The 18,084-nt window shown below is 37.9% G+C and overlaps 1 long non-coding RNA gene across 1 annotated transcript; it reads right to left on the bottom strand.

Moving 5' to 3' along the window:
- Positions 1-6,042: 6,042 nt before the first annotated feature.
- LOC129806621 (uncharacterized) lies at positions 6,043-6,732 on the bottom strand. The gene is made up of 2 exons (XR_008752185.1): positions 6,689-6,732; positions 6,043-6,629 (listed from the first exon to the last, which is right to left on the bottom strand). It is a non-coding gene; the product is annotated as an uncharacterized LOC129806621 (long non-coding RNA).
- Positions 6,733-18,084: the final 11,352 nt, after the last annotated feature.

Below are 18,084 nucleotides of genomic sequence, written 5' to 3'. Positions count from 1 at the left end.
GAAAAAAAAGACCGATTTCTGTACCGAAAATACTCATTATGAGCAAAGTCCAAGCCGCTGCACCCGCCCTAGAAGCACTTCCCTTGCGGAATTTATAAGGCTCCGAGGTGGGCACGGGCTATCCGACTAATTGATCCGATTTTGACCCGATCTTCCGATGATAAACCGATCACACCTTAGAGGCCGTGCGCACAACCTAAAAGGGTGAATACCGAAGAGTATATCACAAGATATCTCTGTCCGACTACTCGAATAGCATAAGCCATTGCTTCCGGAGGAAGCTGTCCGAGTCCGAGATTATTATACCGAAAAAGTTTTGAAGACCTTGAATGGCCTAAGCCCACATTCCCAAAAGAGAAAGTCCAAGGTAGGATATTTTCCGATGAAATTAGAAGAACCCTGAATGACATAATCCGAACTTCTGAAGGAAGCAGTCCAGGGTGAATGTTTAGAGTAAAAACGGAATGACTTGCTACTCACTCATTACAATACCCTCACTCCCAACATACCGGAAAAAAGTCAAGAGAAAGATACTAATCTGGCTTAATGTCCTTTTTATGGTAACGACCGGTGCTGCCTGTAAGAACATCTTCCAGGTGATAAGTGTCTCCATGACGCGCCGTTACTTTGGCTTTGATCCAAGGCAAAAATTTGTGTTGAACGCCTTTAGCCGCATCCGATTGGCCGAAGTTGCGCCTCCAGACTATTTGACCGACCGATAAAGTCTGAGGCCTTTTCCGAAGATTATAATATTTTGCAGCTAAATCATGAGCCTGTTTCAACCTTTCCGGAACCAGTTTACGGGCTTTTTCCAATTCCTTTAACCGAGTTTTAAAATCTTCAGGAGGGCGCTGTTTAAGGATATCATATTGTTCCGCGTGAGTTATCATATGCTGACCGAAATTTAAGAAATACGGAGAAAACTTAGTGGACTCCTGAACCGATGAGTTCACTGCCCCTTGAATTTCGGGAAGATGGTCCGCCCATTCCCTATGTTCCTTCTGAATAAAGGACCGAATAGAGGTGATGATAGTCCTATTCATTCTTTCAGTTGGGTTTGCTTGGGGGTGGTAAAAAGGTGTCTTAAAGTGTTTAACTCCGTATTGGTCGAGCATTTGTTTGAACATATTAGACTGAAATTGGACGCCATTATCCGAGACAATTATTTCCGGAACTCCATAAACATAAAACACAGACTTACATAACGTTTGGACAAGGAGTGGCGTTTTTGCGTTTCTCAAGGGAAATAGCAGGACGAATTTTGAAAATTTGTCCAGGACCACAAGAAGGTCGGTGAACCCCTGCCGAGACCGAACCAAGGGGCCAACGTAGTCCAGACAAATTGTCTGCCAAGGGCGCTTAGCCTCTACAAATTTTCCCATGGGAGGAGCCAACGCGGTGTTAGGCGACTTGGATGCTTTACACACCTCACAATTTCTAATCCAACGCCGTATATCACTCCTCATCTTCGGCCAATAATAAAATTCCCGAAGACGAGTATAGGTCTTCATAAATCCTAAATGTCCAGCCGAGGGGTCATTGTGAAACTTTTTGAGATAACTTTCCTGATCTTGCTTCCCCACAACCAACTTCCAATGGTGTTCAACCACTCCTAGAGAGTTCTTTTCTCGGCAGTTTTTATACAGCTTGCCATTCTCAGTACGATATTGAGGGTGTTTTTGGGGATCAGCAGCTACCAAAGAGCACAAGGAACTGTATTGTGGATCAATGGAATACGCGAGAGCATCGACGTTCAAACATCGTGATAACGCGTCCGGTACAACGTTCTCACGGCCTGGTCGGTGGGTTACTTCGAAATCGAAGCCTTGTAACCGGAGAATCCACCGTGCCAACCTACCCTTCGCATCCTTTAGTTTTAACAGCCAAATTAAGGCTGAGTGATCCGTTTCTAGGAAAAATTTAGCACCTATTAGGAACTGCTTGAACTTCTCTATACTGTATAAAACCCCTAAGAGCTCCTTCTCAGTAGTGGTGTAATTTTTTTCTGCAGATGTAAATTTCCGAGACATATAGGCGATAACCCTTTCCTCCCCCCCAACCTCCTGAACAATAACCCCCCCACAGCCAAAGTCACTAGCATCGGTTTTTACCCGAAAAGGTTTTGAATAATCCGGTGTGGCCAAAATAGGGGCAGAAACTAACAGGGACTTAAGGGTTTGGAAAGCCTGGTCCGCCTGAGCATTCCACTGGATAGTTGTCGGGTTTCCCTTCAGAAGATCAGTCATCGGAGCGACAACAGTTGCAAAATTAGGGATAAATTTCCTATACCAAGAGAACATGCCCACGACCTGACGGAGGGACTTGACGGTCGTTGGGACGGGCATCTCCAAAATAGCGCTCACTTTTTCATTGTTTGTCGCAATACCGAAAGAAGATAAAGTAAATCCCAAGTAGGTAAGGCTTTCTACGCAGAACTTAGATTTAGCGACATTAATTGTAAGATTAGCCTTCCTCAGGCGACTCGCTACCTCTTTCAACATTTTGATATGGGATTCAAAGTCAGGTGTGACAATTAAGATATCATCGAGATAATGGAAAACTTGGTTTTCAAGATCATGACCCAAAACCTGCGACATTAATCTTGCCATGGACATCGGTGAATTTACAAGGCCGAATGGGGTTCTCTTGAAACAATAAAGTTTCCTACCAGGCAATGCAAATGCAGTCTTAGGTTGGCTTTCTTCGTCCAAGGGAATCTGGAAGAATGCCTCGGAAAGATCTATCGATGATAAGTATGTTGTTCCCGACAATTGAGACAATATGCATTCAATGTGTGGTAATGGAAAGGTATCGCGAGTGGTCACCGAGTTAAGCTTTCGCGCATCTAAACATAAACGAATAGCGCCAGTCTTTTTCACGCTCACCGTTATGGGATTTAACCAAGGAGTAGGTTCGCATTCGCGAAGAACTCCCAATTGAACCAAGCGGTCGATCTCCTTATCCACGGCACTCATAAGATGTGTGGGGATCGGATAGCATCGTTCATGCACCGCGGGATGATCGCCTGTATCTATGTGATGCGTCACTAACGGAGTACATCCAAAGCTTTCAGGTGTTGTAGCCGGAAGGGCTAAAATTGCCGCATCAACCTCCAATTTTTGTTCGAGGGTCAAACTGTGGGCTGAACTTTCCGCTTTAACTTCACACAGACCCGGGGGTGGAGATTGAACAATCTTGAGCCTCCACTTCTTAAAAAAGTCTACCCCCAAAATGAGAGGTGAAGATAAATTTGGGACCAATAATACTGATAGTAGATTCGTTTCATTATTACAAGTAAAAGGTATATCGGAGACCTCAGTAGATTCATGGATAAGTCCGTCGGCCGTTCTAATAAAGACTCGAGATGAGCTCTTTCTCTTCATAAGAGGTGTATCCCTAAACAAATCCTCTGCCATAGGGCCAATACATGTGTGAGTTGCCCCGCTGTCCAACAACCCCACCATTTTCTTCCCAAAAATTTCTACTGTGGCATAAGGCCTAGGGTCACCCACATATTCCTTTCCAATGGAAGTGTCATTCACCTCACACACACTAACGGGTAATGTGGAAAGCTGTGGCTGAAGATTTTCGGAGGAAAAATCTATAAGAGACTCATCTGAGAATTTCTGTGGCTCATCAAAATTAATTAAAGGTGGATCAAACTCATCCAAAAAATCGTCGAGTTCGAGTGAATCGGAATATAATGCTTCCTGAGGGGAAACATTATCATAAAGGAGCTGATCAATAGAATTTAAAGAAGATAATGAATTATTTGAAGAAAGTGATCCCGAAAAATTATCAAACAAAAAATAATCATGCACTTCATCGTCAATAAAGAATTCTATGGGTTCCAAACTCACGTTCTTCTTACTCCCCCCATTCCTTCCCTTCCGGAGGACCGATGCACAATTTTTCTTCGAGGTTCGCGTCCTCCCTACGACCCCGAACCATCTCCCCCCGCGTCACGACAATTAGGACAGTTTTCGCGGATTGTGTTCTCCCTCCCACAGCCAAAGCATAGGAAGGGGGCTCTCTGAGGTTGTGTGCAATTTTTCACCAAGTGATGTCCCAAGAAGCAATTCACACAGAGGGGATAGCTCGATGGTGACTTTGAGGAGGTATTGCGATTTTCCTTCTTGTGTGATGAATAATTGTTCCTCCAGTTTTGCTGGGAATTGCCGGGTCTCGAGGAATTTGAAATGGCGGAAACTTCGTCGATTTCATTGACCCTAGCACTGCGGGAACGAGATTCAGGAGCGGCGAGTAAGAAATTACTTTCAACGGTAATCACGGCCTTTTCCAACTCCTGTAAGGAATTAAAGTTCATAAATAGGATGGCATCGCGGATTTGAGGTGCTAGATTACGCCTGATTAATTGGATTTGTGAACGAGGGTCCATGGGGACTTCTAATTCCCGGAAAAGGGAATAAATTTCCGCTAAAAATACCCCTACCCGTTCACCATCTCTCTGTCTGCGATCCTCTAGCCTACGTCTCACCGAAAGATCCCCATCCAATCGCCCAAAAGTGGCAGATATTGCCCTAGAAAATTCTGTCCAGGTAGGGAAAAGCTCACATGAGCGGTACCAGGTCAAAGCATCACCAGCCAGACACAAATGTATGGCGGAAAGGGTAGAATCAATAGGTACTTTCTGGGTAAGGGCCATCTTTTCCATATCTCGAAGGAAATTCTTAACTTTCAACCCCTTAGAATCCCCAGAAAAGATAATACCCCAATCCTTTACTGGGATAGGCTTGTATGCCTGCCTTCCGCGGACACTAAACCCACCGGATGTGAGATCCACTTCTTCAGTTTGGGACGAATCATTCGGACGACCGGAATTATTCAAAGGGTTAGGCAAAGGGTTTCCTGAAGTTGGATTAGGCTGATCATTCCCCCTATCTCGAAAATTGCTTAAATCTGGACTTGGATTTTGCATCCTATCAAATCTCGTCATCATGGAAGCCATTATATCACTAAGACCTCTTATGGAATTTTCCATCTGGGACATTCGAGTTTCCATAGACGTAGATGGGAGATTCGAACTAATAGGGATTGTTAAATTCCCACGACCTCTTCCAGCGGAACTTCCAGATGCCACAGAATCAGTAGGGGATTGGGGTCTACGATCGCGTGGATCGTCTCTTGTGATCACCATGATGTTAAAAATGTTCAAAGTTCGACGAAAAAAATGTGATTAAAATTACAAAATACTGCTATATTGGATAAAGAAAAATTTTAATTTAACAAAGGCCGATAATTATTAGAATATGAAAAATGGTCCCGAAATTAATTGTAATTTAAATGATATTATATATTTGTATAGAAATGAGGCACAGAAAATTTAAATTGTATAGACGAGATAAACCCCAGTACAAAGAGTAGATGGTCCAACCGTTAATCCGATTTGACCAACTGTTACTGCCTTGCACTTCCACAATCTGTGGTCTTTGTACTTATAGACTGATAATCTACTATAGACAATTTTACGCTCTTAATTTTATTTAAGCCCGATTTTTCCCAAATGAGAACCAATTTCAATTATTTTAAATCAGAAACTTAATTTTTTAGCACACTCCTACACCAAAAACAGCACAAAAGCAAACAAATATTCAAATATCAGATTTATCCCAATTAATTATAAAGCTTTTTTTTTATCTTTTATCACTTTTTATTGCCTGGATAGCGAAGAAGGCTTCCCAGTTTCCCGAAACTAGGTGAAAATTGTATTAAATAAATCTAAAATTATTTCAAAAACTATTAAAATGGGCCGAAAATGATACTAAAACTAGAAATCAATCTAACACTCAGTTAAGACTTGAGACTCGTATCAAATATGGGATAAACGAGCTAATGTTGGGCGCCAAATGTAAGAATTATTCTGCTACCGGTTAATTTTCTGCTTTTAATTTGAAGTTCTGATGGCACTTTTTCTCAATCCTTACCCGATATCCATCAAACCCAAACACCCGACTCAGGATTCTTTCACCTTTCAATTCTTCTCAATATTCCCTCTCACAAATAAACACAAATTCTTCTCTCTTCAATTTCCACAATTAAACACTTTATTCCTCAGCAGAATTAATCACAAACCCCCTTTGATTTCCCGAAGAGACCCTCAGTTAAAGCCCATATAAAATAGGTTATATTCTACCGAAATTTAAACAATTATACAACACAGAGTTCTACTTAAGGTTTGTTCGCTTATTTGAGTCCGGTGGCCGTTCTTTCTCCCTCTCCGTATTGGGGCTCCCGCAAATTCTGAGGGACTAGCAAGATGCTGGGATTCTTTGTGCCAGGGTGGGCTCTTGCAGATTCCAATTGAGTGGTGATGCGCACGCTGATTACGTCGGGTGGCACAATTCCCGGATCCTCAGGTGACTACTTTCTCGTTGTGGAGGGTAACCGTGTAGACACAGAAGACTCTCTCCGAAGACTTTTCCGATCAGACCGAAGTTTTTTGCCTCCGCCGATTTTCCTCCGTAGGAAATAGGTTTCCGGATCTGGCTTAACACTTCTTGCGCTGTTCCTCACCTCGATACCTCCGTGGTATTGAGGGTTGACCAGGATTATCTTCCGATGTCCTCTTAACCCACTAACTCCACTCCACTCACTACTGTCTTCTCTTCCTGAGGGGGAGAGAAATGTTAAATCACCTTTCCTCTTTCGCAATCCAATCCAGACTGACCTCATTTTGCCCAGTGATAATTAATACCACCCGGAAGATGGGACGAGAGACACACATACACACAAAAGTACACTGTACACCCAATTGGAGATCCCGGTGACACTTTCAGCCTACTTCACGCTGCAATAATTTCTATTTAAAACGCCAACGGTTAGCGCACGTAATAGAACGGAATAAGACCTCTTTTCGTTTCTTTCGAATTTTATTCGCTACAACGTTTCGGGAATACGATGATCGTATTCCGCGATTATGTACGGTCTAGTGGAGTGCAATATCTGGAGGAAACGGATAAAGACCTCTTTTCGCTTCTTTCATTCTTCATTCGCTACAACGTTTCGGGAATACGATGATCGTTTTCCGCGATTATGTACGGTCTGGTGGAGTGCATTATCTAGAGAAAACGGATTAAGACCTCTTTCCGCTTCTTTCAATTTTTATTCGCTAACAAAATTGAAAGAACCGAAAAGATGTCATAGAGGTAATACAATAATAGTCTTCCCGAAACGTTGTGACGAATAAAACTTGAAAGAAAAGAAAAGAGGTCTTAATCCGTTTTCACCAGATAGTGCAGTCCACCAGAACGTACATAATCGCATAGCCTCTCCCCCTAAATTCCTATGTTCACCTACAAGCAGGCTAGATGCCCGGTAAGCCCGGTAACCAACCCCAGTGGGAAGTCACGAACCTGAGTCTAACGAACAAGGGATCTGATCCTTCTAGAGAGAGTCTGGAAAAAGGAATAACAACCCCTCCCGGTAAAAGCAAGATTGTTACGAAAACTCGCAAGAAGCCTCCGATAGGACGAACTTTTCGACAGCGACCTATGCTACGTTTCTGGAGCGAAATGACGGAGAGTCGCCAGGACTGGTGGAGGATAGTGCGAGAGGTCCGGTATCTTAAAGGGACGTTGCAGCCATTCAAGTAAAGTACATCCGGTCCAAGGGAGTTCAGAGTAAAGTTGTTAATTATGACAAGAAAACAAGTGTTGAGTAATGTTTTTTTACAAATAAAATAAATATGATTTATTAAAGAAGTTTTATGATCTTTCGAGTAACTAAAGATACTAAAGTACTAAAGTCAGTCATCTTTCATTTTCCTCACAAAAAGCTGTCTGTTAGACCATTCTCTTGAGCAGAGCATTGATCTTGTCCTCGCAATTGTCAGTCTCCGCGTCTCCGCCCGTTGAGAGTGATCAGCTTGAAGGCCCAGAGGAAGTTGGTAACGTACTTGAAGTGAGGCTCAACGGTGTAGATCTCATGCACGATTATCCTCCACGCACTGAATATTGCTCTTCACCTTCGGCTTACGCTGGAAGCAGGGTTGGTCGAGTTTTTTATATTTTACATTTTACATCATATTTTACATAGTAAAAAAAAATCCTTTAACATGTGATACATTTTTAACATGTAAAGTTAAAATGTAAAAAAATGTAAAATTGATTGATACCTATCAAATATCAAGTTCATATTTTTTTATTTTTTCTATTACCCGGTTAAATCAATACAATTAGTAACCATCTAAACTATTAATAACTTTTGAACTTCTATATCTACATGCTCAGGGAATTTTCCAATTGTTCTGTGGTTTCTGCTAATCATCAATATTGTAAAAATCATTGAAATTAAGATTTATTTCCTACTCTCTTCATAACGATATTTTTTTTGAGGGATTTTGCTATATACCTTGTCCAAGACATCACATTCCAGAAAACTATGTTCATGAAACAAATCAGTGTCTCTTTGCTAACACTGATATTGTGGTAATGGATGTTTCTATTTTAATATTCTAAAAACTATTATGCTTTATTATTAAAATGAGACTAACGCATTAAACAAAAATTAACACAGAAATTATGATATTATAACGGTTTTTAATAATATCTGCACAGAATTCGAGTAAAAACGATCTAAATGGCTAAACGTTTCGTTCGGAAGCTGTGAGGATTTTACATTCAACTTTAACTGTTTTATGCTACAGCTGTGCGCGTTTTTGTTCACGATTTTAATCATCTTCTGCTGAAGCTGTGAACTGTTTATTTGCAATTTTATCCCTTTATAATTTCTGTTTTGTAAAGATGTTTTTGACATTTCAATTAAACAAATTTCAATGCAATTTTTTTACATTTTTACATATTTTTTCCATGTAAAATGTAAAAAAAAAATATTTTTTACTATGTAAAGGCAAAACCCTGGCTGGAAGAGGGGGTTGTAGGTGATGAGAATTGGCGGTCCCTTGATCTTCAGGAAACTTCGCTTCTAGATCAAATCCCGGATGGACTTGAAGTTGAAGTAGCCCCAGGCGATGTAGAGCTCATAGATTGGCAGCATATTGATGGTGGCCTTGTTCAGCTTCAAAAATACTCCATTGCAAGGGTGTGCAAGAACCATTTGAAAGCCGAACATACGCCAAAATAAATTTGTTCAGGGTTTCGACCATTGACTGACGTACAGTAGATTCTCGCAAATTCGGCTCTTTTAAGATCGGGCTACTTTTTAATTCGGACAGCGGTTACATTTGAAAAAAGTTTGTTGTCATTTTTCAAGTTTGATTATGATTATCAAATGAATCAAATATGCTCAAATTTAGCATGGTTTGTCTTAGTTTTGATGTGATTTTGCATTATTGAGGGATTTTCATGCAATTCACGTTTTATATGAGTGTGTAAACTCAGTATCTATATGCACATGAATAAAAAATCGTTGCATTTCAAAAAGTTTGTCGCCCGAATTTCTGTCTAATTCGGCTGACATTTCTGTCCCATATGCCCGAATTTGAGAGAGTCTACTGTACCATTTTTATTTGACGTTTGTTCGATTTCAAACGGTTTTTGCGTACCTCTGCTCCATTGCATTGTTGACTACCGAAGGCGGAAGAGCTGCAGGATTTTGCAGACTTTGAGGGCAACTTGTTGATACCCTGGATATGGATAAGAAATGCCAGCGTGGGTTCTGCAGGGATAGTATGTTCCTTTCTTCTTGGCCTATCTCTTTTGATCTCAATAAACTACCTATCCTTATTCTTGTAACTCCTCTAATTCCTTATCAGGCACGATTTTTTAGGAAATTCTTGTTTAGAATTGGATATTAAGGGCAAATGATCCAATAGATTTTGAAAAATCAATAAAATTGCTTGTTATTTAGATTTTTGAGACCTTCGGGAACTGGGCAAAACCTCCAGTCTGAAGCTGGCATTAGACATTCTTGATTAGTCTCAGCTTTAGGGCACGATCCTTAAACGAGATTACAGTTATGGCTACTTTGAGCTTAGATTCTGGTACCGCGGGGAGTGTTCTTTCCTCTCGGCTGGTTTCTTAGCGACAGCAGGCCTATCTAATGCTCGTGAAAGTAGCACGTTTGGTGAAAAAGTAAATCAACTTAATCAAAAACTTTTTTAAGGACTTTGTTAAGCACTTAGTGTTAAGATTAACTCATCCTATATAATTTTCGGTACTCACCGATTAAGTAAGTTATCAATAAGTAGAAAGTAGATTATCAATAAGTAGAAAAGTAGATTAGTACAGCCATACTTAGAACAGATATAAATAGTACATATTCGGTAACTAATTAAATCTATTCTCTGTATTGCTCATTTAGGTAAGGACCAAATAAATAGATGTTCAATTTTCTTGTAACTATCTTATATAAATAATAAATAAAAGCCATTCTTCTAAGGAATAGAGATTTCTTATATCAATATTAATCATTTTTGGCTCATTTATCTTTTACCATTTTATTATCTTTGTATGTCAATAATGCTTTAAGGATATTATAAAACTCAAAATTCAAAAAGAAATTTCCCGGAAATTAATTAGAAATTTCAGGAGGATTACTCCTTTGTGAGTCTTCTCTTAAGATAGATATTTACCAGGTAATTCTCCTCCTTTACGGCATGAAATTTTAAACACAAACAGAGCCAGACATTGCTATTTAGGAATCCTTCCCGTAAGTCCAAATAAAACTTGCAAAATTGCTAGTCTAAAAGAAACATCACTGGGATGAATTTTGGAAGGAGAACTTCCTTGCTCTTATTTGCGAAAGCAATAGAGACAATTTAAAATGTATCTTTGATTTTATTTGATCAACGTGACTCGAATATTATTCGGCAATCGTCTCAATTGGTTTCTATTCTTGACTTTTTAGTTGCCAAAATAAAACCATTCGAAGGAAATTCATTGATTTTCTGTTCATTTGTACAAGAAATGTCTCTCCTATCTTCTTGTCCAGTCTATCATGGTTCTCTTGCTATTGAATAGCCAAATTTTCAGTCCAATCATCAAGCATTTGACCTCAAGTGGTCATGGGTCATGGATCTAGAAAGCAGCTCTGGAGCATGGAAATTTGGGGCAAGAGAATGGGAACTGAGGCAAAATGTCCCAAAGGTATTGAGGAATTCAGTTGCCATCCACAGATGACACTAAAATTAGCTCAGATGCACAGTGGATTTGCCACCCTAATTCTGAATACGTATTTAAGGGGTGGAATTTCATATGGACAAACATTCCCTGATACTTCTGTTTTGCATACGGAAATGACAAAGATATTCAGAAGTCCCACCAAGTTCTGAAGATGAAGCCTTGGAGTTGGAAATTTGATAGTCTCCAAATGCAATTTCCACAACGAATTCTCATCTTTGTTATTTTGAATTTTATACTTCACCCTTATTGTAATTTGGTCTCTGGATAAACCACAAGAATGTAACCACAGTGTAAGGTGAGTGGCCAGATATCAACTTCAACCTCCAGTTGATAGATCAATATCTGAGTTGGTATAGATATACTCTGATTAATTTAAATTGGATGATTTCTAGGTATCACCTCATACTAAACCTCATTGCTGGAAACTTTTTCCTTCGTACCGCAAATGATCAATTTCGGAAGTGCATTTCTGAATTTTGGTCTATCCTTCAGATAACTTATTCTGCATTCATTTTCCTGTATTTTATTTTTCTCATGGAATGGAAATGCTTGAAAATGTGTTGCCGAATCATATTTAATATCCTTGTAAACTAGTGAAATCGTGTTAGCCCAATAACCCTTCTAGATCGGCATTTTCAATCGTTTTTGGTCTTTCTGTCCTCATTTCGAAATTGCGATTTCTGAAGCGAATCTTTCCGTACAGAAGTAGATCTTGAAAAATTCGAAAATCTATTTGAAGATCCAAAAAAGAGACTTTCTTACTTTTTAATGCTTTCGCAAGGTGTCGGAAGTTACAACCTGTTCGAATTCCGAAGTGCTCAAGTGTCAAAATATGACGGTCTTCACATTTTGTGGGAAAAAAAACAGAACAACGACGTTTACTGTTCTTGCCCCAGTATTTAATCACTCCATAATCACTGAGTAACTCTTTTTCCAGCTTTTTAGTGTGATATTGATAAATTTTCCCCATCCTGTTCGAAAATTTAGTATGGAAAATTCGAAATTGAATTTGAATTCTTCGAACTTCAATGCCTTTTTGTGAAAATAGAGTTCCATTTCCATTTACTTTTTATCCAAGACACTATTGGAGAATCAAAGTCTACTTGTGTTTATAACAATTATGGAAAAACGCCCTATTAATTAAGGTCTGTTTTTCGAAGTAGCATTTATAAAATGGCTTTAAACTATTTTTTTTTCTACAAAAGAGCGTATCTGGTAACCTTAGGACAACAAGCTTGAATAAGTTCCAATTGGCTAATGAATCTATAAATTTGTATTTTTTCCAATTTGAATTACATTACTTATGTGACAATTTGGTCAATCTTTTGTTGATAATCCGTAAATCGGTCTTAAACCGGTTGACTTTTATAAAATATTTGAGTTCATAACAAGGGTAACTTATATTGGGAAACCCTTGCCAAATATTCGAGAAACGCTTTGCGAAACCTGAGAAATTCACTCTTTGCATCGCGAATACCGAAAAACCCAAGAATTGCACAGCGAAAACACAAAACCTTGTCGGAAAATAAAGGGAATGAGTTACCCTTTGGTTCATGAGCACCAATTTCCATTTGAGGAATTGCACCCAATTTGCAATTTCGAGCATTCCCCAAAGCTTTTACCGATTTTTAAAGTCTCAATAAAGAAGTACTTTTAATAAACTCGCCATTCCTCGACATTTGATTTCCGTGCTGTGATTTTTAGCTGAGAATCTTTACAATCTTTTGTGTTAGAGGAGAAAGTTAACTGGTTTTGAAAGTTCTTCAATTTTGAGAGAAATCCGGATTGGTTTTGAATAGCAATTTCCTGAATGTCTGGAATAGAAGGGTTTGTCAGTGGAAAAAAAAACCAACAATATATCTATATTATCCATAACCGCAAGATTATTCTACACTTCTGCAGAGCTTTCAAACTCCATCAAATACGCCATCAACCTTTAAGCTTTGTCATTTCAAGGATGGCGCCAACCCTTTGTCTCTAAGCATAATTTCCATGTTTATTGTAAATATCAGAAAAAGATTTCCATACCAATTTCCCCGACATTCAATCACATTTATAAGATAGGCCTTTGATTCTTTTTTTTCTGGTGTCTCAGGACATCGGAAGATGATCTGCCACGGCCACAAATAACTCCGGGAAAATGTTTGAAAATGTTCGAATATGGGTTTGGGCATTGGTAGATCTACAGATGGAAAATCTCTATAGGGAATTCTTTGTTGTGGCTCCCAAGAGTGGAAAATCTACATAATATTCACATGGTGACAATATCATGAACCATCTGTTTGTCATGATTCACCAACCATCTTCGGGGCAATTCCTTTTCTCTTCTCTTGCAAGTTCTATAGCAAATCATTGAAGTCTCTACCCCACCTCTCTATTCCACTCATCCGTCCAAAAGAAGAAAAGAACTTTCCACTGGTGAATATTGCACAAGTGCTTTTATATTTCTCTTCGCTATCTTTCCTATTGGTATCCCCCGAAGCTCCTTCCCATCTCCTGTGATTCCCATTTGGTGAACAATTGAAAATGATCCAATAAATCTATTTTGGTTCTCATTTTATGTAGCTTTCCTATCTCAAAAATGGTATTTGTTCCCTGAGCTTTTGCTATGTACTCCCTCACGAAGCTTTAGTTAAATGGTGGGTATATTAATTGTGATTTTTCCATAACCACAACTTCTGTAATGGTCCCGTCCAGTCGGCTATTTCGAAACGGTCTTAGACTTACTGGGTGTGGATCCTTAGCATCCCCCAAGCGGCATTTGATATCCAAATAATGTATAACTCAAATGTAATTAACATATTTTAAAACGTAATCGTGCTATTTCTAAAAAAATAAAATCTATCAACATAATGGAAGTATATTATCTGAAAAATAACTTAACTAAAAAATGTATGGAAAATATCAATTATTTTCTTTAATATAAATAATACAGATGGAGGATCGACAAGCGTGGGCTGCTAATTTGAATGTCATGGGCCCGCGACCCCAATAGGGATAAGCGGTTGAAAATGAATGAATGAATGAATAAATAATACATTTTATTTCTTAAATTCCAGTTAATATATTGGCATTTCCCTTTAAAATTACGACTAAATATTTTTAGATCCATAAACAAGTCATAATGTAATCTATTTTTGAGTAAAACTGTGTTAATGTATATAGAAAATATCGAAAGTATATTTATCTTATATATTCTTGCTGTTATGTCCACATAATTTCGTAAAATTGTATGAACATTATGTTGTGATCGGTGGCAGCCAAAATCCCGAATGTTCAAAATTCTGAAAGGGATGAAATTATGTGGAGGAAAATGTTTAGAATAATTTCCTAAGACACAGAAGACTTCCCTTTGCCACCAGCAAGCGAGGATGCGATCGTGGGAGTAACTATGACACTTTTAAGAATTCGGGATTTTGGCTTTCGGGATCTTGGCCCATTCGGGATTTTGACCGGGACCCTGTTCTGATATATTTTAGTTACATTTGTTCCGTAAAGTAGACAGGTTGTGTACAACTTGTGTTCTTTTTGTATAACGCTACCAGATTGGCAAATTCTGCTTTGTTTACTAAGCAGATATTCATCTTCGTGTAAAAATTTGTGAAAAAAGTGGCGTTTAACATAAATTAGAGTCATGAAGTGTACCAGCGTGTGCAGTGACATCGAGTATTTAAATAAAATAGATTAAATTTGACAAAGACCCATACTAAAAGCCGAAGGATCCAGCGCCACGATATGATCAGGGACATGATCACGGAAGAAATGGCGAGAAAGCATCCGGGGGTAGTGCTCAGTAAAGAGCAAACCTTCTCTTCCCCCGACGGCAACCGTCTCCGCCCTGATCTGGTAGCAAAGAACCAGGATGGGGTCTTTGTGGTGGATGTCACAGTCCGCCACGAGGATGGGGACGGGCTTGCCCAAGGGTTCAGGGACAAGATTGATAAATATAAAACACTTCTTTCCGTAGTACAGGGGCTGCACAACACAACCTCTGCCTCGGTGGTGCCCATTGTAGTGGGCACAAGGGGTGCAGAAAAAGATCATGAAAAACATAATCCTTAAGTGTTTTGATTTTTTTTGTATAGTTTTAGAATTGTTATAAAGAATCTATATTTTGTACATAACGTACGGGATAATGTAAATAAAATAACCAAAATATGTACAGACGTGTTTTCTACTATATTTCTTATTTTTTCGAGTTACAATAACTTTATTTTATTTTATTAGAATAGAAAAGTTTAATGGCGTGGAATATTACAAAAATTAGGTGATGCCAAACACAATTTAAAAGAAATATTATAGAATAGAATACTAAAATATAAAAAACTATAGAATAAAAATGATATAGAATGGAAATAATATAAAATATAGAATAAAATACTATTATTCTATATATATATATATATATATATATATATATATATATATATATATATATATATATATATAGATTCAGAAACTTTTTAAATGATTGATGAAAAGTATGATAAATTCTTTCAATTTTCTTTTCTTTAATTTTACAACTTCCCCCTGGGAATTTATAGTCGGGAATGGAATTTTGTTCACTATTATTGTGTCATCTAACGAAAAACAATCGTTGCATTAAACTTTCATTCACGATAAAAGTGCACGAGGCTTTAGAAATCTAACTGAATTTTTGAAGAAAAATAATAATTATTCACTCGAGAAAAATATTTGAGAAAGTCTTAAGTCCTTGGTCCTTGACACACTTAGGACTTAAGCCGAGAAATGGCTTAGTAGAAATTGATAGAAATATAATTTAACCACTATTTCGTTTAGCCGTCTCTCGGCTAATCCTCAAGTATATCAATGCCCTTAGAAAAAATATAAAGGAAATGGCAGTTCTTCAGTCGATAATTGTAATATTGGCATTACACAGTGATTATATTTTATTTAGTCATAATCGATACATTTTACCGTACATAATGCCGTGATTATATATAAAATAAGAAATTGTTATATTTCGGATGTAAAAATTCTCCATTCACCCGAATATGGGCCTTTTTTATGCGGTTATAAAGAAGAAATTTGTAAAGTCTTCGCCATGGTTATCGTATAGATGTCAGACATCTCTACTCGTTTATATAGTGATAAATGTTCCTTGTCTTGATTTAGAAAATGACTAGTTGATGAAATCAGTCTGAACGGTCTGAACAGTAAGTCGATCTTGGTACTGATAGTACACTGACTGAGAGGAATCCAAAAAAATTAAAATAACATTCCGGAAATGTTAATTTTACCCTGCAGTATTGATCCGAAATCGGTGTAAATATTATCCTTTTTAGGTGTATTGGGGGTTAAAGTTACCCTTTTTTCATGTTGATTTTACCCACAAAACGTGTAAAATTAACCTTTAAAAAATGTTGATATATTTTTACACCTAAAAAGTGTTAAAGTTATGAGGAAAAAAAGTTAATCGCAACCTTTTTTTTCGCAGTGTACTGATACTAAAAAGATGGAAAATTTTTTTCACTTGATTTAAAGTCATTTGGTACACTATTATTTGTGCGTTAATTTTTTGAACAAAGGCCTCGTAATTCTAGTAAATTCTACAAAAAAAAATCAGCATTTAACGTCTGTGTTTTCCCCGCTAGAGGGCAGAACACCCTAGTGTAGAGGTGTATCTTACCACAATTAACTTCCTTATCGGCTGAAACTTATCGAAAGAACCAAATTTTGTCCTACAGATGATAGAATCATCGCTTCCATTAGCGAAAACAAGCTTATCACTACCTCTTAATGTAGAAAACACATTTAAATCAGTACTCAGCTCCTGATATTGCGTAAATGGCACTTTAAAACACCCCAATACTCGAGAGAGTTGATTGGGCTGATTTCATATTAAAATATTCACTAATGGTAATAAATCTTTCAGGATATCGCAATACCATATACAGTTTAGTTCGGAATAGTTGAAGCGCCATAAATTGATTTCAAATGAAAGTCAAAGCCGGGGTTTTATCTTTAGTACACAACAAAACACCATCATTTTTTCAGGGGCGGTTTGTTGGTTGTCAAAAAGGGATGGTTTGAGCTAGATATTCCTGGAAAATTCTCTCGATATTTACCGCATTCTCCTCATACCTCATTCACAGGATAATATCTCCATGTAATACAGCAGTTTCATGTTTCCTAACATACAAAACTTTTATTCAGTCGACTGTGGATGCGATAGAGGAAATGTTGATGCTCTCTGGCTACGGGATGTGAAAAAGATGAAGAAATGTAAGTAACAAGAAGATGAACTATGTATGGGCGAATCCTTGAGACACTCCCCAAGAGACACAAATTCACCGATTTTTCTCCAGTATACATTTTTCAAATAAGAAAAATTTTATTGTGATGAAAACAATGGAAGCTCCCAATGGAATTGAGAAGAAGTTTTGTGGATGGGAAGATAAGTTAGAAAATTGCAACTTTCACGGCGCCACAAACTAATTTTAATCCCATTAATCCATCTTCATGGGATTTTGTCATTTGCATTTTGTATCTCTTCATTAGTCTCTGCCGTCTCTGCACAGGATTTGCTACACAAAAACTATATTATGCATATTTGGAGTTTTATTGACGAATGTTTAGTGTTCAATGAAAATCGTCTAGTTACCCGGCTGACCATACCACAATTTAGATCTTCAGTTGAATGCCATATCTTCGAATTCTCAATATTTAAGGAAAGAACTTTCAAGTTCAGGCCTACTTCCATTGCATTCTTTATGTAAAATATGCTCCAATTTTATGCCTATATTAGATAATTCTATTGTAATCACAACAAACATATAACAAGACCTCCCTCTTTCTACTTGTCTTTCTGGGTTTTGCAAATATTCGTTGAAGGAAATGCGAGTTAGTAGATTTCTTTATTTGCATTCCCCTTTAAGATTCCTTTAAACTTCTTTAAAAAGAAATGAACTCCTCTTATAAAAGGAATGATATGAAATTATCGTGTTCTTCTAGCGATATA

This window comes from Phlebotomus papatasi, chromosome 3 (genome assembly GCF_024763615.1).
Source record: "Phlebotomus papatasi isolate M1 chromosome 3, Ppap_2.1, whole genome shotgun sequence".
Taxonomy (NCBI): Eukaryota; Metazoa; Arthropoda; class Insecta; order Diptera; family Psychodidae; genus Phlebotomus; species Phlebotomus papatasi.
This window is presented reverse-complemented; position numbering and strand designations above follow the sequence as displayed.